This window comes from Vidua chalybeata, chromosome 2, assembly GCF_026979565.1.
Source record: "Vidua chalybeata isolate OUT-0048 chromosome 2, bVidCha1 merged haplotype, whole genome shotgun sequence".
Taxonomy (NCBI): domain Eukaryota; kingdom Metazoa; phylum Chordata; class Aves; order Passeriformes; family Viduidae; genus Vidua; species Vidua chalybeata.
Genome location: NC_071531.1, coordinates 40,337,192 through 40,364,726, shown reverse-complemented (window position 1 = coordinate 40,364,726; position 27,535 = coordinate 40,337,192). Strand labels below are relative to the sequence as shown.

At 37.5% G+C, this 27,535-nt stretch overlaps 1 protein-coding gene across 2 annotated transcripts in view; it reads left to right on the top strand.

The window, feature by feature from the left end:
• The window catches only part of HS6ST3 (heparan sulfate 6-O-sulfotransferase 3), a 273,417-nt gene that overhangs the window by 169,820 nt on the left and 76,062 nt on the right, over positions 1-27,535 (top strand). The window lies entirely within an intron of this gene.

Here is a 27,535-nt window from a genome sequence, read left to right as displayed (position 1 = left end):
AATTACTTGCCATTAGGTTCATAAGAACATAAATTTTATTCATTTCTATCATCTAACTTGTCAACTTCTTACATTTTGTCTACACTCTGCCCCTCACTGACAAGCAGCAAATAATTTAGTCTTCCACCAAAATGATAATGACTGGCAAATGAAAATTTCATTGAAAGAGACAGCACATCAGTTGCACTAAAGGAACTTTTTTATTTTAATTTTTTTTTCAGTGATAATTTAAGTGCTGTCACTGAAGCAAATTTATTAAGGTAACTTCTATTCAGCTGCTCATATTTAGATGCTTCCTTGTTATTTAAGAGGTAAGCTATTCATGCTGGTGATTCCATCTGAAGTGCATTTTAACACACAGTCACTTTGGTTATAAGGTTTTTTTAAAAAATAACAGACTTTACCACATAACAAAATTTCTTCTCTCAGTTATTTGGTTATTATTTGGGAAAGACTTTTCTGTTATTTGGTACCTGCCCACCTCTGGTCATCCAAAGAAATTGACCATTTTTTCCTAGAGTAATTGAAAGAACTTTTTTCCACTCAGCTGTTAGGTTCTTTATTTGGAGCTCTTTCTTATCCCAGTGATTGGCTGCATAAAGGCCTTAGAGAATCATAACTAAGCTGGAAGAAAATGTGCATTGACAAATTTTACATTTCTGATAATGATTTGGGATAGTTATAGTATTAGAAAAATATACTTCAAATATTGAAAATAGCAATCAGAACGCTAATTAATACATGTAATTTGAAATCAGAAAAGACAAAGTAATTCTTGTCCATGTCTGTCAGGTGTGTATATTAAACTGCCAGTGGAGACAATCAGATGCTATTCAAGAGAAAAAAGAGCTAGGACCAGAAAAGCAATTTTCCAGTGAATTAGTCTCTGGCAAAGGTTGCTTAACAGGGGAGCCTTGCCTTTCCATCAAAGAAAAAAAAAGGTAAAAAACCAAAGTAACATCACCTTTTCTTCCACTGGGTGATATTCTTCATGGAAGAATACGATCCAGTTAGTCCCACAATGCCTTCCAGCATTTGAGAGCTGAGAAGATTTAGAAAACAAAGAATGTCCTCTCAGTGTAATGTTAGCTATTGGTATTGTAGACTTGCTCTTCTAATAGCAGGGAGATACACACATCCTCACATTCAGATGAAATGGTTTGTGAAATGATCATGCTATTCTTGCTATGCATTGAGTACTTGAGGATATCCTAGTAAACATACAGTTGGAGGCTATTAATGTGTATTATTGACTTCAGTTAAAGTTTGCTCTGTAACTAGTAAATGGGAAAGTGTGGGGTTGCATGCATAATGCAAAATTAATGTAAATGCTTGGTGGAGCAAAATGATACCAATTCCCTGAAGTATTTTACTTTCCAGGGCAGTGTACCGCAAAGGTTTTGTTAATACAGTGTTAACACAGAAATAAACTCACAGAGGTTGGCAAAATAAATATCCCATGCCCTGGGGTTAGATAATTCTGTACTCCACTGACTCCTTCACATTTCAACATATTGCTTGTGTAGAGACTCTTGATAATATTTTCAATATTTTTTTGGTAGGTGACAACACAGAAAGTACAATACAAGCCTGAACCAATGTCTTTCCTTTTGTTTGTTTGTTTGTTTGTTTGTGAATTGTTTTGGAAATCTTGATGTTTCAGAGAAATCCAGATCAATGAACATGGGACTGTGAGAAACAGAAATCTCTTTTAGGTGATTTGTGCAGCATGCACACAAATTTAGCCAAAATACAATATAATGCATTTGCTTAAAATTTTGTTGCTAACGGTCAGCTTTCATATGAGAATGATTCATTTGGTCATTTTCAAATTCCTTTTTCTGGGTCTAAGACTGAAAATCTTCCATTAAAGAAGAAAATGTTGAAGGAGAATTTCAAAAGAATGAAAACAGTTTTAAAAAAAAAGAAGAAAAGGAAAAAATATGGACTTGCAGCTCAGTTTCTCTACTTCTGTTTTACCAGAGTCCTAGTTTCTCCTAGTGCGTGAGCAAGAAAGGGTCTGAGAAATACCAGAGGAAAGGTACCACAAAGTACATCAAGTCATCCACACCCACACAACTTAATATTGAGACATGGCTCTCCTCAACCCATGAGATTCAGCCCTGGGGGGCCGTGTCCAGGGATCCAGCAATGGTTTCATAGAATGTTTGAGTTGGAAGGAACCTTAGAGGTCTTCTAGTTCCCAGCACCCTGCTGCAGACAGGGACACCTTCCGTCAGACCAGACTGCTCAAAGCCCCATCCGACTTGTCACTTTCCTTCTCTACACCAAGCGTGTGTCACGCCATTTGAACCATCTGCCACATGAGTCTCAGAAAAAGCAAGAGGAGCACAAGGAGGACATGTACCAGAGGATCTTAGTAGTAAATTATTTAAATAAGAAGCACCAGACTTAGCGCTGAAATGCTGCATCATCTTGACAGCCTGGCTTTTAAGCAGGCAGGCAGGCAGAAAAGCAAAGTTCTTGCCAAAACATCAGGCTATTGGGACATCAACGCATGTTCATGTACACAACTTCTGAAAATAAAACGATGAAATGGAAGAGTGATTCAAATGCATTTTATGCATTTATAGTATGTTTTACTCTGAGAAAGTGAGTCTCAACGTGTATTTCCAAAGAGAGGCTTGAGGTTTTTTTAAATGTGCTAATTAAAAGTTTACCACTAAAGATTTTTTTCAGCTTGTCCATGACTAATTACCTCACTTTTGAGAACTTCTCAAGCTGTATCTTTGGGTCTGTTCCCTGTGGGTTTTTTTGGGTTTTAGTTTTGACTTTTCATAAATAGAGTTATTAGGGAGGTGCTAAAGTGTGGGGTGAACCTGTTTGCTGGAAAATGCAGGAGTTGATTTCCCATGTGGCCTTCTTAGCTGGCAACTGCAAGCCATATTACTCTGTGGGTTTTTTAATTATTATTATTTTATTTTAGTATTTTTAAGACTCTGTAACTGCTTCTGTTCACCACTTTGCAAAACTTGCAGTTTATTATACTGCCACTGCTTGTTTGGAAAGGAACAAAGAAAGGACACAAGGAACAAGTCCATTGTTAAGAAGAGTGTGGGTATTAAGGAAGGCTTCTGAAAACCTGTGGTGTTCCACCCTTGCACCATCTTTTTCTTGGTGTATAATAAGAAGGATCATCCCAGTAAGTTTCAGGTCTGAGAAAACAAATTAATCTGATGGAAAAAGTTAGGGACTGTAAGGGATCTGATTTGTAGGAGTGATAGCACACAAGATATCTGTCTTCCCACCCAATAATCCAGCTGTGATCGATGCAAACCTGCTTGTTGTCATGAGATGGTGTCTGTCACTTACCCTCAAGCACAGATTACCTCTGCTTGGTCAGTAATGAATATGCATTTTTGTTTTGCAGTAGCCACGCAACTTGGACCTTAATGAAAACTAGAAGCAGTTATACATTGGGTATGTGTGTGGGTAGAAATACGGGCTGAGATTCTCAATTTGCCCCTAGAAAAGGGCATTTGAGGAAATTTCCCCATGTGGTAAGTTTTGTGACAAAAAATAGGAGAGTTTCCTGTGACGTTTCCTCAAGGTCTGTGCATTTAGATATAAGCAGCAATTTTCCTTTTTGTTTCCTTGCACCTGGTTCCTGCTTTCCCACTCCTAAAAGTGAAGAAAAGGAATCTGAGTGCAAATTCCCTCCAAGCCCAGCAGATAGACTCTTACACGATGGGACTGTTTGCTTGATTGGTTTTGTGTATTTGCTTTGCTTTGTTGGGAGTCTCCTGTGTAGAAAGCTGTTTGTGCTTTAAGGAACAGAAAATGACAAGTGCTGGTGAACCTGATGGGCTCTCAGAGCCCTGAAATGGAGGAAGGTGGGATGTTTGTACCAAGAACCGACATGCTGACTTCAGTGTGTCATTTAAGTGATTTCAGTACTCCTTAGCTTGTATCTCTGGAAAAATATTAAGGTGTTCAATACAAATTTCTGGGAATGATGCTGCAGAGATTAAAAGAATAGGACAATACTTGTCATTAGCATGCCCAAAACAGACTTGTTGAAAGGATCTCGCAACAGAGGCTTCCTGAATCATTAGTTACAAATAAATGGTATTTGATCATGCTGAAATTTTGTATAAACTTATGAAAACAAATTAACTACTTGACAGTTATCAAACTGTATAACTTAATTTATCCTGCTAATGAGAAAAATAAATGCCTATTTGGAACAACATGAAAAATACTCATATTCATTTTCTTATGTAATGGAAAAAAATAACAGCTTACTTCTGTGACTTTCCTGTGTTTTCATTCTTTTATAGGACTTAATCCACATAGCACACAGTCAGTGAAAGGATAGTTGTATTATGAATTGTCTGTTTCTTAAAATACAGAAATCCAGTTGCTTTCCTTTAAAATCCTTTTTATTTTTCTAGTGATTGCATATTCTTGACTAGTGCATGTGGTAGTCCGAGAGGTTACATTCTTCTTTTGAGAATGCCTACATTTTTGTTCAATCTATAGCATGAGGTGTGCTGAGGAGCTAGAAGCAGTTACAGATCCAGTCTGTATGGTGAGACTGGCATGACTCTGACAGCCTCTAAAATCCATGTGTCTTTTCAAATGAAGACCTTCTTTCTTCCTTGTAAGAACCTTGTTGGATGTGAAGATCTCCAAAGCATTATTCTTCCAGATTGTCTGGTCCCCTTGACTGAAGCACCATGAACACTTTTCTATCTTACTGCTCACCTGCTGTTTCTGAACTGTGTTCAGTTAAAGGTTCACTGTGTTTTTAATAGACAATGCTATGAAACTCTGAGTGGGACTGAAAGAAAAGGACGCCTCCTCCAATGCCTGTATCTGTAACCATGGTATCTAAAGCCAAAAAGTGCATGAAGGAATGATTATCAGTGAAGATATGACTTTGGGTTGGGTTTTTTTTTTTTTTTTTTTAGTAGATAGGATGTGATTGGACAATTCAGTGTGTAAAAATGAAATGTGTAGAGATTTACTTCTCTTTGACCACTACAGGCTCATGTTCTATCAGACTGATAACCAGCCTTCTGTGTTGGACCGGTTCTGTGGGCAGTGCCATGAATTATTGCACTTGCAGAGAAACACTTTTAAAATAATATTTAAAAACTTTGAAAGAAACCTTATGGTTTCCTAATAGATTGCAAATAGGTTTTTGTGCAGATTTTAATGGCACGATGTCATGTGAAAAGGGGAAGTTGACCCTTAGTGTTTGTTGTGTCTGTCAGTGCTCCAGGAAAGCCGAGACTGCTGTTTTACCCCTAGCCATCTTTCCTCATGCTAGACTGAGCTAAACGGCTCTAGCTATTTTATTTCCAGCACAATTATAAACATCCATGTAAGTTTTACATTAAAGCTTTAGATTGGATGACTGTATTTAAGAGGGAAAAACCAAACCAAAACAAACCCATCCCCACTCCTCACAAAAAATAATGCTGAATGCTGAACAGGATGTAAAGGGACATGCATTTGGGTTTTACATTAGAAGAACATTATTAACCTGGGATGTCAATTTGTCTTTGTGATGTGACTCTTTTGTATCTAAAGGTACATTAAAATTAATTTTTAAGTAATTTTTCCTAGCGTGCTCTTGCAATATGTCATAAATAATTATGGTAATATCCATCCAGTATGGCAGGATGGAACCAGGTCTACACTAACCTCGTTTCACCATTTTTTTCATCATTGTAACCTACAACTGCAGAGGGTTTCCAGAAGGTGTGTGGGACTTCTTTGTTTTACTGAAGTTGTCCTGAATCTTTCTTAACAGAAGAAAGTTGATGTAAAAGATCTTTTGAATTTTTTACTTCTTCTTTTATTTTTACCTGATTAAAAAAAAAAAAAAAAAAAAACAACAACAAAAAAACTATATTTTCTTGCCTTTCCCTGTAGTTTCCTCATTTCCCATCTACCTCCCTGAATGAGGGCATAACTTTACTTTTTTGTCTGTGTGAAAAAGCTTTACATCCTAATGGATCTCCAAGCTGGAATTAGTGGTTGAGTAGGCTTAATGTAGACATTGAATAAGCCCTTTCTGAATGTGGAAAAATTCAGCATTATTTCTGCAGTGAGCATCGCATTCGCCTTCCTGCACAGGCAGTGCTTCACTATGGAGGTACATCAGGACACTTACTGAAGGAACATACAGGATATTTCACCTGAAGTAAGAAATTTAAGTAGGACATGCCATTGATTTCTGCTAAGGAAACTCAGGATACCACCAACTCTTTGTAGTTTCCAAAGTGATTCCTGAACTGAGCCTGTGAAGAGGCAGCAGTACTGACACCCTCCTCCCATGTCATCCTTAATCTGTCTTGGCAAAAAGAAAATAAAGGAAATGCCCTCCACCTATGAGTATGTAGAAATCATCTGCTAAATGATTCATTTCTGGTTTCTGATGAGAGATTTACACAAATTTATTTTTTAATCAAATACAGAAAATTGATTTTCTTTGTGATGGCAGTATACTATCTGGGTTTTTTTGAGCAGAACATTCTTTTTCCCCTTGCTTCTTCCTCCTAGTACATTTTTCTGTGGGCCTTCACTTTATATCTGAGTATTTTTCCCATGCATTTTTGAGCTTTGATTTTCAGGAAGAGACAATATCTTTTATTACATATTGTATTATAATATAATATTATATAGCATATAGTATATTTCACCTGACAGATGAAAATCATCCTTTTCCAACCTCTTCTCAAATAATCAGCTGCTTCTCACCTGTGTGGCTTTTATGGTCCATCAGCTGACAGCAGTCTAATGCCAGACTGCTTTGTTCTCTGCAAATATTTTGGGATCCTTTGCTACTCTGGGATTTTCTGAAACATATTGTGAAATTCTCAATGATCTGTGGCAAAACAGAAGTGAACTTGAAGTTCTTCAGTAATTTCTTTAGAACTGAAACAATGAGGAGATATTTCTAGTTATTTCAGCATTAGCAACTGTTTAATTTGGAAACCAAATTAACAGGCAATAGATAACTTTGGTTAAGAATTTGCATTTTATGTGACTTTATTTATTTTATGTGATTTTATTAAGGACAAAATATAATGATGGATTTGTTTTTAAAGATTAATTATAAGATTGCAGCTGGAAAGTGTGCTGCTCGAGACTTGTGGGTACAAAAGTTTTGAAAGTGTATTGTAACAGAATAGTGGCAGTTTTATATTCATTTTGTCTGGTGGCAAATAACTAGACAAGGTGAAGTTAGCCCTATGTCTCTTCATCCTGTTTTAATTGAGGCTGCCATCTTGTAATAAAGCTGCTTAAGATATATGAAAAAAAAAAAAAAAACCTGAAAAAGAAAGAAGCTCTGTGAATCAGTGTACAGTGATGACTTTATTTATAGCCTAGTTAATTTATGATTGTATGTAAACCTTTCACGCACTGCAAAGTGTGAGATATCCAAATTAATCATGGACCTAAGTGCCTGGGGAAAGGAGACTTTAGGAGGAGTGAAGGTAAGAAATGAGAAACAGAAAATAATGGGGAACAGGCCCTTTATGGATTACGGAGCTCAAGGGTCACTTAGCCCTCACAAACAAGGCTCAAAGGCAGAGTTGCTATTGATTTCTTTCCTTAACTGAAATCCCATTTTCACTGAAAAAAAAATTAAAGCATAGACACACTAAACAGATAAAAAACTTCTAGATCCCACTTTTATACGGCCTCTGAATTTGTCTGGATAATTGTAAAATGCTGGTGCTGTCGTCTTTGCACCATGAGGTGGATGTGTGACACATGTGGCAGTTTGTGGACCCTGTCCCACTGTGTGGGTCCTGCAAGTTCAGCAGAGCTCTAAGCAGCAGGTATCAGACTCCTAGTCCTGTGGAATATTCTTCAGGTTTTAGATTGGACTGACCAATGGCCCCGTCAGACTCTATAAAAATCATGTGGGTTTTGGACAGGGCATTCGGGGGAGACAGAGGGAGACACCATGATCATGGGCATGCTTCCTGCAAAGCAGCTGAACCATGAAGACCATCCTTCGGGACCTGCTATAAGCTCTGTTGCTCCCAGTGGAGTTGTGAAGAACATGATGTCTGACAGACATCACAATGACTAGTATGTCCCAGAAAATCCATATGGCCATAGGATAATCTACTTAAAGGAATCAAAAATTTTATATGCTACTGATAAAAGCCTCAGTATTATATTAGGACATACTACATCCCACTTAAGGAACTTTTATCTTAGGGAAGAAAATCTAAGGTAAGACTAGCATAATTAGTGTGCTTTCATGTACAGTGAAAGTCTGAACACCATGGAGAATGCCTATGGCACTGGGTAGCTCACTGTTTTCTTCACAGCAGGCACCTTGCAGCTGAAAGTGAACAAAGCTGGACTGAAGTATTTGACTTAAAAAGTGATGCACTTTGCACCAAAACGTTCTGACTTCTTCTGTCCAACTCAGTTTACTAGAGAATGTTTATGTTATTGTCTGTTGGAGATTTAATTTTCTAGGTGAGTGAATGCTGAGGCGTACTGGAAACTGGCTGAACTGATAAGCTCAAAAGGTTGTTGTGACCAGTTTCACGAAGTCCAACTAGAGACCAGTAACCAGTGGTGTGCTCCAAGGCTGGACAATGGGACCACTACTGTTTAACATCTTCATTAGTGACCTGGCTGATGGGACAGGATACACTCTTAGCAAGTTTACAGACAATATAAAATTAAAGCAGTGGTTGATATACCAGAGGGCTGTCCCTCTGGCTGTCCCTCCCTTTTGTACTCAAATTCCTTACGGAGTACAGATGTTGAAGGACATTCTGTGCCTTTGATGCCTTGTGAAGGCTGACCTAGAACAGAGACTAGACAGAGCTAAAGAATAAAGTAGGCATTTATTAGGAGGCCTCAATGGATCCACCTTGGGCAGCACAAGAGCCCAGCCAGGGCTATAACCCAGGTGAACCCAAAATGGTCATAAAAAATGGATGACTGGTCATTTTTATAAGTTTTGGTCCATTTGCATATTTGTCCATTAGCTAATTGTCCAATTACAGCTTTAGCCCCTGAAGTCCCATCCTTCTTGTTTTTCTCCCTTCAGTCCACCGTTGTTTATGCTCTTGGGCCTGAGATTTGGATCATTTGTCCTTGGTCCCCAGCTAGAGAAGGAATTATTTTATCTACCTACTCTATGAAAAGAGCTTACTATCCCCTTATATGAAGCCCAGACCCACACACTAAAGCAGCACAGAATCTGAAAAATATAAAAGCTAAAACCTGAGACAACACCTTCACCAAGCAAGCTGGAAAGTTTTCCTAGTTATTCCTATTAGAGTTGCATTGCTTTGCATTGGGAAGGAATGATGAGTTGCTGTTCATGACTCTCACTTCAGGGAAAAGGAGATTTTTAGAAATAGACAGTCTTTTTTATTTTAGAGATTGCTTTGGAAAGGATGAGCAAATCTTGTCAATAGATGTAATTCTAGAGATAGATGACAAAAATGAGCAGAACTCTGTCAGAGAAATACCTCTGCATGCAACGTTTATTTGAGCTGTAGAATTTTTTCCCCTCAGGTGACAATGAATGGATGCTCTATGTTTTTAGAGGTTCAAGAAGGCATTGAACAAATTACTGAAAGAAAAATCCACTCACGTTGAACGTTGGCCCCTTTGGACTAGAAAGTGCATGAATCAAAAATTGGTGCATGCTAGCAGTTTATCCATGCTTGCACTTCAACCTTCCACATTTGTGGCCTCCTGGCACTGGACTCTGTGGAGCCTTAGATCTGCCCCCAGCTGTCTCCTTGTGCTGTTCATGAAGTGAACTGGTCCCACTCACAACTGCACAAGGTGGCAGAAGGGGCTGATGCTGCTTGGTCTTGGGCTTTGCTGCAGTGCCCCAGACCTCAGGGTGAGGGGGAGCAGTTGTGAGCACACTGGAGATTTGTCCATGAGGATGCTGGGCGCTCTTGGATTCACTTGGAATGGGAGTGTGCTGTGTAAACTGTGCCATGTGTAAGCATCTGGTCTTATTAGGTCTGTAAGATTTTCAGGTCATGATCAAATTGTTGAAAACACTTTAGTTCCCAATGTCTTCTAAAATATGTCTGGTTTTAATGGAGGCCATAAGCTTAAATATGAAGGGATAGTTTTAGGCACCGTCTTTGAAAACATTGGTGGCTATCACTTCAGTTTTTCACTGAATAAACAGAAGAAAAATTGCAAATAGAAAACATGTTTTGTGTAAATACCAAAACATCTTAGTAGAGCCAGCACAACATAGGTAAAAATAACTTTCTGGTATTTTTCCAGATTTGCATTCACATCTTGGATCAATCTGTACACATTGGAAACAGAGTAAAATTAGAAAATTAGAAGTGCAAAGCAAGATTTCAGGGGTTTAGTTCAGACAACAATGTACAGATACAGTTCTTTCAAAGCACAATGAACTCCTCTTGTACTGTCAGTGTGATATTTGACTATATGCAAACACAGACTGCTGCAATGACAATTTTATACCCTGTTGCACAACTCCAATCAGCCCTGGTTTTTCAAAACAAGACAATTTGTTTTGCTGTAAATACAAAAAGAATTATACAAATGTATCTTTTTGCTTTATTATCCTGGAAACCTCATAGATCATATGAAATGTTTGGTGTGTGGCAGTCCAAGGAGAAAAACAGAAAAAGAGATGGCATTTAATTTGGCTTCTTGCTATGTTTACCTCTACCTGATGTGGGATTAAGTTGTCATTTATGCAGCTTTAACAACATTTTTATTCCTTTTTAAGTTTGCGAAATGTAGGTTGGATGAATTGCACTATATTTTCTGAGTTTTCTCAGAAGTCATTTAAAGGAGTGCAGTAACTGCTTGGGAGAGGAAATGTGAGAAGAATATTAGACATCTCAGGAAACTAAAACTCCCACGTTCAGAAACATTCTTACTTCTGAATGTGTATGTTTTGTCTAGTTTTCCTATTGACAAACCAAAAATTTTGGTCAAGCTGATGCAGTCTTCACACAAAGAGTTACGCCAGTGCCTAACTCATCAGCTAATTCAAGTGCCAATTCATACTGAACGTGCCTTAGCACAAAACCCCTTATATCCCATAACCAACACAGGATTCTCTTGTGTGGTGGACTAGGTGTGTTAAAGCTTTACTCCCTTGACTGGCTGTTGTATGCATATGAACTGCAGTACCGAAATTTAAGTGAATTTCCAGCTATATTTTATGTAACATGAATAAAGGAAGAACTGGAATATTTTGTATTGTTTTATAATGCTGAGAAAAATTACTGCCTCTGGTTGTCTTAATCACTTGCAGTAAACAAAAGACAGAGCTGTGCAACAGTAAGATACTGATTTCAAACAAGAACATTTAAAGAAAAGAAAAAGTAATCAAATTAAAGATCTGCAAATGAGCTCTGCCCTGCTTGCAAGGCATGTATGTACGTATATAACCTAGTAGCTATGTGGTTAAGTATGGTAATGGATACTCTAGGGATTAAAAAGTGCACCATTTATATCTTTGTGCTTTTTCAACATTAAGATAATGATTTTATTTTGAGGTAGTAAAAATCCTATTATTTTAACTGTTTATAAGCAGAACTGTAAAATAGCTTAAGAGATCTTAAAAAAACTTCAGGTTGCACAAGTGACCTTGCGTAGTTTTTTGCCTGCCATCCAAAAGGGCAGTTTCTGATTTTTACTGACAGATGGGAATAACTAAATAACCTCTTACAAATGGAAAGAATTGCTCTTGAAACCTTACTTTTGGAAACTTGGGAAGGTTTACAGTTGAGAATATCAAAATAAGTAGGACATTCTTGTAATGTTTTCCCTACAGCTGGATAAATCTGTGAAAACAACTTTGTAGACTTGCCTTATTTTTCTAGTGCTGTCAAGTTCAAGAGTGTGAAGCTACAGCAAAATGAAGAAGCCAAAACCAAATCAAGAAAACACAGGAAAGTAAATCTACAGAAGTATTCTGAGCCCTACAAATTAGCAATAAACTAGATACAATTATATCTGTGCTTTTTGGTCCTTTCGTAAATCTGCTAATGTTTTTCTATTACTCTTCTCTTATTTGTTATGTGGCATTTCTAATAAAGGAAATATTCTAATTTGAGGGAGTTCCACAGAAGTATTTGCTAGGTCTCATTTTTCTTTTGCTTAATACCCAAGAAAAATTGCATAGCTGTAAGCAAAACCAATGTAATTGTGTTATTGTATGTGTTATTTACTTATATTTATAATACCTCAAAGGCATAGTCATGACACAGTATCCCATTACAAGATAGGCAAATGCAGAACAGAAATATTATCTCTATCCTTAAGAATTAGTGATTTGAATTTAAGATGAGAGAATGAGTTATTTCAGGAGAAGAAGGAATAGAGCAATGTATTGTTACAGTTACTGATATGACGCAGTGTGTCAGTCAGTGCTCTAAATGGTGATGTGATAAACAACGTTTGCACAGAGTACCATTGGCCTGGCTTTGGGAGGCTGGAGGCGATGGAGAACCATGGGAAGAGATTTGAAGAGCAATTATGGTTTAAGTTGGAAACATGTGCAGGACTTAGGGATCTCCTGACAAAAAGAAAGAGTTCCAAAAAAATCAGAGTTAAGTCTGATGTACAAGTTGCAGGACCAAGATCTGCACTGTGGTGGTAATCAGAAGAAATATGAAAGGAGGCATGACAAGCTTCTGAGTTGTGTTGAACTTGCATGGGCAGCTATAAGACAGAGATGGATGCATGCTGGGGTATGTTTTGTTGTTTAATTTTAACAAGCTACATCTGTCTGACTTCATTGTTGAGGTTCCTGTTATGGGTGACACAGAAAAGCAGAGGCGTTTTGGGCACAACTCATTTGTCCTCTTTTTAAAGGTGACTTGGGGGAAGGTGAACTGTGCACTAAGGCAATGTATTTCCCTGTTGATGTAAAGGCAAAAAAAAAATACATTCTGCTGTGTCTAATAGGCTGCATTGTAGACATTTACAGTGCAGATGTGTCTACAGTGAGGTGAGATGAATCCCAGCTGATAAGACAGCTGGGAAGCAGAGGTTTTATAGGAGAGAGAGATGGGGTACTTGGCAGAGCCAGGTTGGCTCCTTTCTCGCCTTGAAAAGTAGGACTGAAAGAAAGAAAATGGCCAAAATGAGTTTTCATTTGGTATTTTTCAAAGAAATCAACAATATTATATGTGGAGAGAGAAGCAGAGACACAAAATGCTTTGGGATTTTGAGGAACAGATCCTGGACATCGAAAAGGTCTCAGTGACTGTCAGTGTGAGATTTCTTGGAGTTAAATGAAGGTATTAAAAGGAAGGAGAGGGTGGCTGAGCTAAAAGAAGAGCAGATGAATCAGCGGTGGTGAATGTCACTGGGGATACTTTTCAGTATTTACCAAAGGTGTCTTGTGGAGTAAAAGCAGGTGCAAGAGAAGGAAGTACTGTAATGATCCAGGCCCAGGGACTAGCAGCATGGGCTACATAAAGGAAAGGAGGGAGACAGTTGAAAACAGCTTTGTCAGGGGAGGTCTTGAATTGTGCTGAAATGTCATCATTCCTGTGGCACTATATATCCCATAGAAGCTGGATGCCAGAAGGTAACTAGAGAAGGATGGGAGGGAGGGCTGGTGATGCCTGGAAAGGAGAGTGGAGCAACAGAGGCTTCTGAGAGAGAAGCAGTATATACAGCGAAGATGAATGGGGTTCTGCAAAGATGAATGGGCTTTTCTGTAAAATAACAAACAAACAAACAAACAAAACCCCAAAACAAAACAAAAAAAAAAAACACAACAACAACAACAACAACAACAAAAAACCCCACAGAATTGTTCATTTGAGCCCACAGGTCAAATGAAATCTTATGGTGATGGGAACAAGGAACTAAAACAGGTCAGACAAGTGGAAGCTGAAGTTATCAGGGGGAGTGTAGGGCACTTCATTATTGCTTCAGGTAGATAAACCAATTTGTTGCTAGATTTTTACTGTGATTTCTGCTCTGTAGTCATTAGTGATCACAGTCTGGATTGCAACAAGCTTCCAAGATTTATGTAACTAATAATAACTCTTACTCTGCTTTTTTTTTTTGTTTGGAAGAACTTTAGGAACCACACAGATGAACCTCATTTTCTTTCTCTGACAAGATGAAATTAAAAATACATTTTTCTGTAACTTGGTTAATTTTGGTTACAATAACTGAGGCCAGCCAGGAATGGTTGCTTGTTCTGCTTCTCTCAGCTTTAGTAAGTGTTTATTGATCAAGGTATTCTGCATATATATATGTATATATAATGAGAGAAGAATCATACATTCTAAATTTACTATTTTTCCCCAGCATATAATGTTTTTCTTGCAACTTTTCTGTGTCTGAGTCCAATATTTTTCTTCTTATTGGTGGTAGGCCGTTGTCTGTGCAGAAACTCTACAGTAAAATAACATCTACCAACCTCTGAAATCAAGCCATTAACGTTTGGCAGCAGAGACCTGGAAGGGTAATCACATTCAGAATGAAAGCAAGGAAGATTGACAAATACTTATTTCATAATTAAAGTGAAGTGTTCAATAATACAGCATTAACTACTGGGATTAGAGATGAATCTTCTAAAATATGTTAGGTGAACCTGTCTGATGACAAAAAGGCTGAAAGTTGGGCAGAGAGGTTTTCCTTCTGGAAGCCTTCAAGGACACCTGCCTCTTTCCCACTGCTTTGAGGAGAGCTTTTCTAGGCACCCAAAATGAAGCTTGCAAATTTGGCAGTACAGATCCTGAAAGGGTTTTTTGGCCTCTCAAACTAGTTGAAGGCTGAGAGTAACTTTCATTAAAACAAATTGCTGTCTCTATTGTATTAACCACTATTACAGCTCTCTGCAAGTCTTTCATCTTCTGTAGGTGATATTAATCACAGGCTGCCTGTAATGTGCTGCTGCTTATGAACAAATACAATTGAACTATATTGGCATTCCTTTAGGAATTCTTTAAATATACCTAGTCCTATATGAGTATTTTTTTTTTGCCATATAGAAGCAGATATTCACTCTTCCTGTTGGAATTCCTTTTTCTATCACATGCTGTGTGACACTGAGCTACAAGTCAAGTAATGCAGCATATGTATTCAGTATGGGGCTGAGCTACTTAGTGAGTTGTTGCTTGTGTTCCTCAGGTTTGCCTTGATTCTGTTGTGTGCCTATTGCTCATTCCTGTGTCAATAATGTAAATACTTTATTTTAGGAAGAGTCTTAATGGGGTTGCTGAGTGTAAAATATCACCATGTAGAATGGTGCACCCCATCATATTCTAACTGGAAGGAAATAGCTAAATTTGTGCTTTCTTAAGCCAACATTCCCTTTTTGGGAGAAAGGTTCTTCGAGCCTGAAGGATACTGAAGATGATTATCAGAGAATCTTGGTTGTACATTTACCCCAGATGACAAACAAGGATTTAAAAATTTAGATTATTGCTCATGGAACCCTATTTCTCTTACCACAAATATGGATTTGTCCTACAATGAAAAATATTTGGTAGTTTAGGTTCCACTTTCAAACAGCAAAACGTAACTGTCACACAGCAGAAACATTTAAGATGACTGACTTAAAACATAAGGAGAAAATAAAATATTCCTGACATATAAATTTAGCAGTTTAGAATGATAGCATAGCAACAGTGGTTTTTTTATGCAAAACCATGAGAAAGGTGGAGGAAAGCTAACTCCACCAAAATCTATTGATTCCTAGTCTCCTTATGGAAAGGATGTGGAGATGGCTTTGATAACATATTTTATAGACACCAGGCTTTGATAACATATTGTATAGACACCAAAAATGGACAGACTGGCAGTTCTGGAATGGTTGGCTGCAATTCCCTGCAATACATTGGTGGTTTGCAGTCAGGAGGAGCGGTGATGAAGTCCGAGTCTGATGAATGGCTGCATTGCTTTCCCCAGACCTTTTCTGAGGATTAAGTGTGGCTTCATTCCTCTCCTTCTCAGTGAGCACTGAATATGAAGATGATGTGGATGCTACCATTGCCATCTGGCTATTGCATTGCTCCTCAAACAACAGCTTGGGCAAAATTGCTGACTCAGATGTGAGCCTCATAAAAGTGAGGTAATGGGTGTGCGAATAAGAAATATTTTCAAGACTTAGCTAATACATTGTTCTCATCCTTTGTTACTAATTAGTGCTCTGCATATACCTTCTATCACAAAGACTGGATAATAACTTGGTGTTATTTTTACAAATGTGAGGATGAGAAGGGAGACAGGAGAGTGAGAACAGTGCTATGAACATATGGAGCTTAAAAGCATTTCTTATGAAATAATGCACTCTGATTTTCCATATCTATGCAATGTAAATGGTATTATGGTAAGTAGCTGCTGCTGCTCTGCAGTTCAGCCATGCCATGCAGGAAGCAAAGTGCTTCCCAAGCTGGAGGCTTCCTCTGGAAGCAGAAAGGGTCCCCTAGAAGAAGCTGGGGGAAAGTAGGGTGGCAGGGATGAAGGCCATAACTGCCAGGGAACACTTTGTCAGAAAATTGTATTCTGGCTCAATTAATTATAAGTTTTCTTTGCTTCTCTGTTCACCTTCAGGCAATATTCATTAGGGCTGTATGTTTATATTTACTAAAAAACTGCAAATTTGCTGAACAGTGTGATTTAAAGTCTCAGAAGCATTTGAATGTATCAACTAATTGTGGCTGGAAAAAATCCAAGGCTTAATTGGAAGTTTTCTATTTGTTAATCCCATAACTAATTTGGTGATTAGGGCATTCACCCTTGATGTGGGAGAACTTTATTCAGTTCCTCTCTCTATCTCAAGGGCACAAACAGAAATTTTCCAAATCTAAATACACCTAAAATAAATACACCTCAGCACTAGATCTCACCCTCTGCCTTTCCTACTGGCATGTTTTCACTGTGGGTAAGAGAAAAAGAGTAGGATCCAGTCATATAAATTAGAGAGTATTTTTCTTCTTGCTGATTGTTTCATTTGCTGGTAAAACTATGCAAGAGGGAACAGCTCCAACAAAATATTAAGGACACTATTTTAGGCTCTCATGTAATACTCTGCTATAGGAGTGTTACCCCAAAAAGGAGATGTTGGCAAAAATTCCTGCTCTGAACTAGTTAAAGAAGGAATTTCAGTCCAAATCTTTTTTGCCTTTAAACAAATTCATGTTGTTGACAATATTTTGAGGTGGATTAGGTTCAAAGACATCCTCAACTACTTTCTAAAGGAGTGTAGGGGGCAGTTCAGATAACCTGACTCAGATAGCTACTACTCAGCTTTTTCCTTCACAGACCTGTTTAGTTATTAAAGTCAGATGAATTAATTTGGGGTGGGGGAGAATAAATGACTGAAAGAAGGTAGGTGTTGAATACTTACGACATCCCTGCTTCATTCATTGTGTGCTCTCTTCTCCCATTCCAGAAATAAAGTGTTTCACTGTCTATTCCTTCTATTAACCTTTTTTGTTGCCTCTTATGTTCCTTACAAACTATAACTTGTCCCATGTCATAACCTTTGCAGTGTTACTCCTACATGCTGGTGCTGTTCCTGTGTCCTTGTCCATAAATAGGTGTCCTTATTTAAGCTTTCTGTAAAGTGTTTTTTATTCTGAGGTTGCTAAAGGGTTCTAAAGGCAGTCATATTGTTTTATCACTGCACTATGTACCCTTCCTCTGCAATAGCATAGCTCTTTGCTTTTGTATTTAATAAAATTCTTTTAGCTCTCCAGAACACATCCATCCTTTCTGTTCCTCTCCCGGGAGACCTTTCCAACCTATTCCCTGGGTAGGTTGAATTCCACTTTTCAAGGTGATTGCCCTTTATACTTAATCCTTTCCTTAAAATAGCATGTTCTTTTGCTTTCCTCTTGGCCTTGCTGAGCTTACTTTCACTTGATTTTCTCCATAATTTCCCATTAATGTCTATCACATCTAAATTATTTGCTTCTCTAATATCTTTCTTCATCTTTAGGACCAGTGTCCTGCTATACCTCCCAAACCTTGGATTGTACCCTAAGCATTTTCACTGATTGTACAGATCAATGCCTTGCCTTCTTCCAAAATGGTAGCTTCTCACCATTAATTTAGCCTTTTTAGACCTTCTTTGTGGCCTTTATCTTCAACCAAGTCAAAACTCTGCCTTCCATCTCTTTTAGAAGCTGAAAATGAGAGCATGCATTTTTTATATATGATGCAGCATACTTTTTTTTCTATGCTGTTATTTTAGTTTCTGAAACAGAGACTGCTGTGTACTTGGGCATTTTACTTCATTTTTATGTGGGCTGTTGAACTAATTCTTAATGTGGAATAGGTAAGGATTTTAGCCAAACAAATGCTTAATTATTAAATATTAAATTTCCTTACAGTTTTCAGAATAGCAGTTTATTAAAAGATTTAATTTTAGTTTAGAGTTCATGTGAGCTGTTAGTAATTACACTCAGTTTAAGAGCTATGAAATGTTAATTAAAAATCTGAAATGTAGAAGAAATTAGGAGAAACTGGCTAATTAAACAATATGATCATTTGTAATGGTTCCAGTTGCACAGTAATGTAATTTAGAAAAGAAATTGTTTGAGAACTATTTAAATAATTATGGGAGATAATTATGTGTTGGTGTTTGCTTTGCAAAGTACGCACTGCGTACTGAACTATCTTTGAAATCACTGCACCTAAAACATGCATGAATAGAAAGTACTGTTTGGGACTTTACAAATTATTTGGAGTGGCTATCCGATTATAAGTAAAACATTACATCTTTTCTATGGATGAAATTGCCCTCTCCAAGTCCTGCCTTCATCCTTGACTCATCTTACAAATTGTTCTTCTAAAAGACTGAGTGACCTCTTCCCCAGGTCAAGACAGGCAGTACAAAGGTACTGTAGATAACGAGACTGTCTTCAAACTGCTCTCATGTTCCTCCAATGGTGCTCTACATTGGAAATGAGGTGCCAGGAAATTTCAATTATGAATTATTCTGCCAAAATAATTGCAGTTATACACACATGATGCCGGTTTGGGTTTTGCCTTTTTTTATTTTATGTGTTTTCTAAATTCTTCACACATACATTTGTAGCTCTGTAGTCTATTGTATTAGTAACTAATTTTCTCAGTACTTTTCCATGGCCCTCCCTTAAGCAGAAAGACAAAATGAATTCCAGAGCTCCAAGGCCCAGGAGATACAAGGCCCCTATCCTGTCTTGGTTTTTCCTGGGAACCAAGGCTGAGAACAACTCTTCAAGATACATTTCATGGACAAAGTACAGCTGGTGCTGAAGGGGGGCTCCCTTCAGAGAGAAAGGGCTTGACGTGGGGGAGAACTGCATCACCATGTGTTCTCCTAAATGGTGATTTTTATCAATTATGTTAATTTCCTAAAACCTTTAAAAATGTACTCACCTGTGGGAGCGGTGGGATTTTGTGGGCATCTTCCCATAACTGCCTCTGAAGGCCTTCAAATAAAGGTCCCCTTTTATATTACCTCATTACTAAAATTATCTCAAGTTTCATTTCCAGGTTAGGAAAAAGGCAACGCATATTATGGGGAAGGGGACACCACTGAAAATAGGTGAGGACTCTATCCTACAAACTCAATTGCCAAAGCAGTATCTAATATAATGAGTAAAACCATAGGCTAAGCATTTCATCCACTTTTGCATCTTCTACTGAACTGTTGAGCACTAAGCAGTCTTTTAGATCTGGCTTGTGTCACGGAAGAACCTGGCCCACTCTGGAAATCTTAGCCCTTTCACAAGTTTGATGAAATGCTTCTGACTGCGCCTTGAAAATGTGGAAACCAAAATGTTTTTCACTGTGTAGAAGTGAGTAGTGTTTTCTTCTGATACCAAGCCAATGGCAGGTGTACACGTTAACACAGAAGACATCAGAACTACTCTAGCATGAGTTAGCTTGAAGAGAGGTAAGGCAAATGCCACATTAATTCTGTTCTCCCCTAAAGAGTATAATCTCTGATGACTGATAGAAGTGTTTTGAAAAGAGCATTTCAAATAACAAAATGCTGCAGAATACTGATGAGAAGGTATTTCACCTTTTCCATGTTACTGTAAAATCTGTGAATGCTTTGATCTTACAATGTTATGAAACATACTTTGTTACCTTTAGCAGATATTTTCTTCTTAAACAAAAGTAAACTTGTCTGTAGTTTTGGATAAATTATTAATGAGGAATTCTAGTATTTCTGTCCATTTTGCTACTTATTTATGATGAGATTGGTCTATCAAATATGAGGAATCTAACCTTTCCAATCCTTTAGCTTCAAGCATATCTTCTAAAGCTGGGAGTTGGTTATGAGAAAACAGGGTTGCTGTTTGCTGGTGAGTCCTAATTAAAAATGAAAATAGCATTTTTAGAGAACCATCAAAAGGCCTTCACCTGTCCCGATGCCTGAAACTCTGTGCAGTCAAAAAGGATGGGATCGATGAATGCAGCGCTCAATGCTTTTTATTAACTAGTGCTTAATGGGACGCGGGAATGGATTAAATGGTATTTACATCTACTTCTAGCATTGGAAAATAGATGTCAAGCAGTTCACCCTACCAAGGCAAAATCTTCTAGGACTTTTCTACCCCCTTTTCTCTCCTTGCCAGAATCCTTCCTGTCCCATGCATGGGTCTGACTACCTGGCAGGATTTAGTCCATTATGATTTAAATCAAATCTCTGGGCTTTGAGTTACATGAGATAAGCCAATGTATTTGAAATTCACGATGCTAATTTTCTCTGGACTCTGACTTGATAGCAAATGCCAAGTTCCTGCCCAGAACAAATTTTACAGCTCAATTCCTTTTTCCCTAGCTGTTGGAAAGTGGTGAGCAATGGGTCATAGTTGATTAAATTTATAGATATTCCTTCAGTACTGCATTTTTTTTTAAATTTTGGACTTTATTGACAATTTAAGGCAGACGCAATCAAGACTCAAGATACAGAGCTATGCTTTTTTACATAAGGTATGTTTTATTTATTTAAAATAAGTGAGAAAATGTAATGAGCAGAAGCCCTGATTAGTTAAGGTTTCATGCTAACGAGAGAAAACAGCAGTTTCGCATTTTGCTTGCTTTCCCCTGGATTAGAGAATATTTCTGTCCTGAAAATTTTGCCTTCTGCCCAATTATTTAATATTCAGTTAGGCTTAGGGAAAATGGCAGGTTCTCATTCCAAACCTTCAATTTTAATTCAAACAAACCAGCAAATAGGATGAGGTGTCCAACCACCCTCAGTCCTTCAGTCTCTTCCAGGAGACTTCCATATTCTATGATGTTTTATATAATGTGGTTACTAGTCTGGAGAACTGAAGAGCAACCCTCAAATACTATGTCAGTATGGTTACAGTACTTTCAGGCATAGGAAATAACAGCTAATTGAAATTGGGAACTTTCTGGATCATGCTGGTTTGCTTAGTTGGATGGGTGTAATTCAGGTTTGTTCAAATGACTGTAATTATTCTATCTGAGTTAATGAAGCAGCTATTGCACTTTATGAAGCAGAGATTTATAATTTTGTTGTCAGTGATACCTGGGAAACTTAAGAAGAGATGTTCAATGAATTGAGGAAATCTTTGTATTAAAACATAGTATTTATGCATAAATGCTGCTACATGGGGAAAAGGACAGGATAGCAAAATCACAAACTTCACTACCAAAACAAAAAAAATCATATTAGATATTAGGACTATCTTATGGTGAGGGTAATGAAACGCTGGAATGGATGAGGTGATGCCAGTTTCCATAGGCAGTGCTGAAGGTTGGTAAGCACATCTGTCAAGAAGGCATTTGTGCATACTCATGACTAGGTGACCTTTTGAGTTATTTATTGATTTTGCTTCCCACGCGTTGTATATGCAGCTAGTTTGTATACGAAGCCATAGATTTCAGATAATTTCCGCTTTTGTAGAAATTCAGCTGAGGCCTGGATCATGAGCTGTTTATGCTGCAGCTTTCGTGATTTGTAGATGACCATGGATGAGATTAGACTCCTAAGCCCTGTGTTAAGTTTTCAATACCTAGAGTTTAAGCCCAGACAGACACCCAGTCTGATGAATTTCAGGAGATACCTAATTGCATTCTTGAACTTGTTGCTTATTCACTAAGGTCCCTAAATGCTTAACTTCAGTGGCCTAGGGAAGATTTGGGCCCTGCATGTGTTATCAGATGGATTTAGAAAAGTAGTGTATAAATCTTGAAGAGATGTCCAGAAAACGAGATATGGGCAGATCTGAAATGGATTTTGGTGGGAGGCTGTTTTTTTATTGTTGGCTGGGAAGTGGGGAACACAGGTTCTGGTTGTTGATCAGCCTGGAGATGGATGACCTAGTCTCCTGGTAAGGGAATTGGCCTGACCGATTTCCTAGTAACGAATTGGTCTTGAGGTGTCCTCAGCAGAGCTGTCACCTTTTATGCTGTGAAAGTTGGGCCGAGTAAGAAAGCAGGTAACAAGAAAGTTGGTTTAATGGGTAAGGAGGATGCTGAACTCATCTTCCCAGCTCAGGGTTCCTCAGAATATGGATGTAAACTGCACCATTACTGATAAAAGCAAAATCCATTCTTGGATCTGATTGACTGAAGGCTCCATTTCCAGGCTGGTACCCTGTTCTCTCACAGTAATTGCACAAATTGAGCAGGCTTAATCTCCCTCTCAAAATGCACAAATTTCTTGTGCATTAATAGAGTCAAGAGGATATTCCAGTTATACTTCCAGAGGGACTTACTTGCACTGAAGAAGTGTAAGTATGGTGGTCTGAGAGATTGCTCCCTACTTCCCTTCTATAGTCTGCATGACTAAGTTATGCACATAATTATTGTGAGTTGGATTCAGCCCTGTTTCTTAAAAGAATATTGTTACTTGCTTTTCTAAACACTGAAGACAGTTGATGTAAAAACTGATGTAAAACTATGAATTAAATGTATTTCCAGCGTGTGCAGAAAGTTCAAGTCTTCAGGAAACTGCTGATGGTCACTAGGAGTGACAGCCTCATACTAATGAGAGAAAAAGGTAAACCTACCAACTGTATGTGTATTAAAAAAATGAGTGCTGTCTACTTGATCTTCAGTTGGCCAAGTCAAAAACAAGCTAGATGAAGAATATTTGCCTTCTCTTAAGTCCTGTCCTTTCATGCTGCAGGTAGATTCATGGGACCTGAGAAAAATTGTGAGGTGGTGATGCAGACTGATGCACAAAGGATCTGAAATGTTCTATGTTTTCTCTTCCCAGATATCTCCCAGTGCCACCTGGTTTCACTTTGCACTCCTTGCTCCAGTGAGGGTTATAATCTGAAAGGTTACCAAGAACCACAAACTTTCTCAAAATCTGCTGATGACTTCTAATTGGGACCATCACATCTACAGGGCAAAATGTGTTTTGCAGATCTGTGGGAAAAAGCCCAGTATGTGTCTGGTCCCTGAACATTTTTTCTGCATGGTAGTAGGATAAGTTTTTACCCAATACTGTTCCTTTTAAGAATATCTTTATTCAGTTCTGCAAGGAGTAATGTCTGAGAATATTAGTTAAAGTTTAAGGTCTCAGTTAGGCATGCACTGAGCAATGTACAAACTGGCTCAAGTTCAGACAATTTTGACTAGGCAACACATGAGCAGAAGGATAGAATGTAGGTAGAGACATAAGCACTAAAAACAGAAGTCAGTCTTCATAAATTCACGTCAAAGTAGTCATATTTAGTAATGCATGTGCATAACAACAGAACACTTGCTGTTAAGGAAGGAACCAAAAGAGATGGTAATTTCCATTTCTTCCCCAGACAAGGAGAAGAAATTGAAAGGGTTAATTTTTTGTTTTAAAAGCCAGTCTAAAAAGTGAGTAGCCAAAAGCTGCTGGTAGTAGGAAGAAGGTGAGAGTTCACAGTAAGAAGGCAAATTTATTTTTTTTTAGTAAACAAAAAATCCTTTCAACATTTTTTTTATTTCTGCTTTCCCATGAATATTTAGAACTGTGAAAGATGAACTGACAAACTACATAAGCAAATACTAAAATTAACTGTCTTTTTCATGACCTTGTTTCAGTCATTGTCATGTAAGATTTTAGTTGAACAATGTCTAATATTTTCCCACAAACTTATGAGTTTCTCAATTTGACTAAGCCCACTGAGCATTGAAATTCTGTGAGCAGATCTCTGATGTTATTAAATTTGGGTATTACATATGTGCATCTAAACAAGGACAATATGGACCTGTATTAAATTTGGGTTGAGTCATGCATATTTCCTCAGAACTTCATATGGAAATGCTGTACCATTTTCTCTTCTCTTTGCCTAAACAAGACACTGTAGCATCTGTGTTTCTTTGGTATATAAACAAGTAAATCGGAGCAATTCCAACTGTGATACCTCTGGATGAAAAAATTAATGCCACATCTGGAGTTGAATTGTGTACAAGTTAGGAAACTGAGTTTTTCTAATGTGGTCTATCTCTGTACAAGGCACTTATAGAAAGTGCTTTATATGGTAGCATAATATTCTGTAACTATTACACAGATCTTTTTGGATTCATTTTTAGAGAGGTAGAATTAAGTAGCTTTCAGGTAATAACAAAAGTCTGGGAAACACAAGGATTTAAGTTTCTCAGACTAATTGGAGGCCTCCATTGTGAGGTGAGTGAGACCTAGTCTAAGTGTTAACTTCATTAAACTGATTAAAAGAGAATCAATATATACATTTAGTTTAGTAGAAGAGACACCTAGTTAGTTGATCTGTATTATTCCAATTGTGGTCCAGTTACCTAATTGTTTTGTTAAACTTTATACCTTGTTGGTTCTAAAAACTGGTGTCCACCACACTACTTCTCATAAAAATCTGAACTCTTCTTTAGTTTGAAGGCAGCAGATCCATGAGATGTTGCACAGGACTTTGGGGAATAAATTTTTATTGAAAATTAGAATGACACTATGGAGAAAGCAACTGATCTATTTAGATTGGAATGATGCATGAACTAGCACCAGTGCTGCTCTAATGGTGTGGGATGCATTTGCATGTATGCAGGTGCTCTGTTTTTCATGTGAGATTCGGGCACTGGCAGCAAAATGTTGGGATAAATATCAACTCTTTTCCAGAGCACCTTCTTCTCTTTGCTTTGGGCCAGTCATTGTAACTGTGACCTGTGTGTAGTCGCATGTAGTCTCTCTGGAAGCCCTTTCAGGTTCCTCAGGGGCCATCCTGATCCTGGATGATGCAGCCTTTTGATTGAAAAGCTTTTTTCAGAAACCACGAGATAGTATTAGTGCTGTTTGGGAAAGTACTGCTATGATGCATGCAACCACTGCAGAGAAAGCCGTATAGAAAATTCTTTGGAGTGTGCTTTTTTGTAACGTTGAGAAAGGATAAAACCCCAAATCATTGGAAAAGCAAACTGAGCCAATTAGGGAATAGCACAGAAATGAAAAGGGTGAACCGGCTTAAACAGAAGGTTTAAAGTCTCTAATGACAGCTTAATGTAATGACAGTAGTGATAAAATAAACAAGTATGTTTTAAGTGGGTGTTTTTAAATCTTATTTTGCATTTGTTTTGCAGAACAAGAAGCAAAAAACAGGAAAACCCACTGATGTATAGTTTTTTCTAATTGAAACAACCTTCACATTCATTTTTGAGGCCTCACTTTGCAAACCCAGCATACTGTTTATGCAGAACATTAATTCAAGTGGTTTAATCATTAGCAAGCTCCAATCAAATTATTCTCTTTAATTTTTATTGCACAGATAATGTTGTTTGATATATTTCATGTTTGCTTACTATGGCTCTCATAATTTGTGCCCTTCCTGTTTGAATGGAAATAAGTGCTTTACAAGAAAAGCTAGAATTTTACAACACATTTATAGTGATTGCATTTATTATATCTTTATTACTGTAGTTCTGTCAATGTCAGGTTTCCAGTTTGAAGCAACAGATTTACTGAATGTCATTATTGTTTCTAGTCACTGTTGGACTGGGTTTTCTGGATGTCTAATCAGCTATCAATGCAAAGACTTCAACAGTGTGTCCCAGCAGATAAAGTGTCAGGGTTATGTTTGCAGCAGTCCTTCAGTGGAGACAATGTTCTGTCAGAAAGGTCTCTGCTGCCTACCTGTACTGGTGGGCACCCATGAATATCTGTGCATGTCCTGCAGATTTTCAATTTGCCAGATCCCTCTTCTTACCGTGTAATTTATATTCATGTGTTGGGAGAGGAAAATGAGCTTTTCAGGTTTTTCCATTCAGAGTTGGTATCTTAACTGTAGATGCACTCGTGCAAGCAAAGAAAATATGCTCTTGACACCTGCTAGTTGAGCTGAAACAAAAAGTAATTAAGGGGAAAACTTCAAATTAAAAATAGAAGATTGTAAATAACAGCTTTTCTCCTTTCTAAGCACTAAGATAATTTAGTATCCTCAAGTGATATCTTTGAAACTACATTGAACACACAGATTCTGTATTTCTCATAATAATTTATGTTTTTTAACCAGTGTTATTTGATTTTTTAAATTTCTACATGATCCAGCAATATGTTTTAAAACACATTGGTGCTGTTTTAGCAGAGGGCTATGAATTTAAACTTGAGTAGTTTGTCAAAATTACCCATTTATTTGTCAACAGCTGCATTTTAAAGAGAGAGGATATTTTTCTATGAGTGCTTATAGGTTAGACATTTTTGTCTATTCTGACATGAAGGTGATTTGTGGAGTGACTATTGTGCTTTGGGCACTTTTATAACACTTTTCAGTTTATGGGCTGTGAAATGTTTGTTTTGTGACTAAAGCAATATTATGATTTCTGTAAGCATTTCATCTTCATGGCTATACTGTAATCAAATTCATATTTTGAACCATATAAAGTGATTACAAAAAGAAAATACAATGTTATTGCAACAGAAATATATCTGTTTCTGATGGATTGCTTATTGAAATATACCTGATTTGGGGGATGAGTTAATGACTTCATTGAGCACACCTTTTCATACACTTTGAGCATACAGGTTGTGGTTTTTTTAATATATTTACTTAACAGCATCTTTCAGTTGGCTGTATTAAAGTAGATGTTGAAACGAAATTACCCTCATGAGTTCTGCAGTTCTCTTGTTTCTTTGAAGAGTTGTTGTTTTTTTTTTTTTTTAAACTCTGATTGATGATCTGTGACCTGCTTTGTTAGGTACTCAGAGTTGCTTTGAATGCATACTTAAGTTTAACAGTTGTGATCCTCAAGGTCTTCAAGTATTTGGTCTTGTGTTAATTTATCTGCAGGGAACTATTAACTTGTCTTATTATCTTGAGGTCATTATTTCCTGTCTGAATGAAGTGAAACTCAATTAGCATTTTCAAGTGTTCCAAATGTTAATTTGGAGAAAAGGGAAAGGAAAAGGGAAGGGAAAATAAAAAAAGGTAACAAAGGAGTAGAAGGATTTGGCCTTTAAAATACAAAGCTGCAGATCCATTTCCAGTTACAGCAATGCAAAGCTACCATTAAAAGTTTTATCTTCCAAGGTTGATTTAAGAGCACTTTGCTCCTGACTTCATCAGAGATGACAGCTTGTCAATATATAGATGCTTGTTTTCCAAGGGGGCATCTCTGCTTC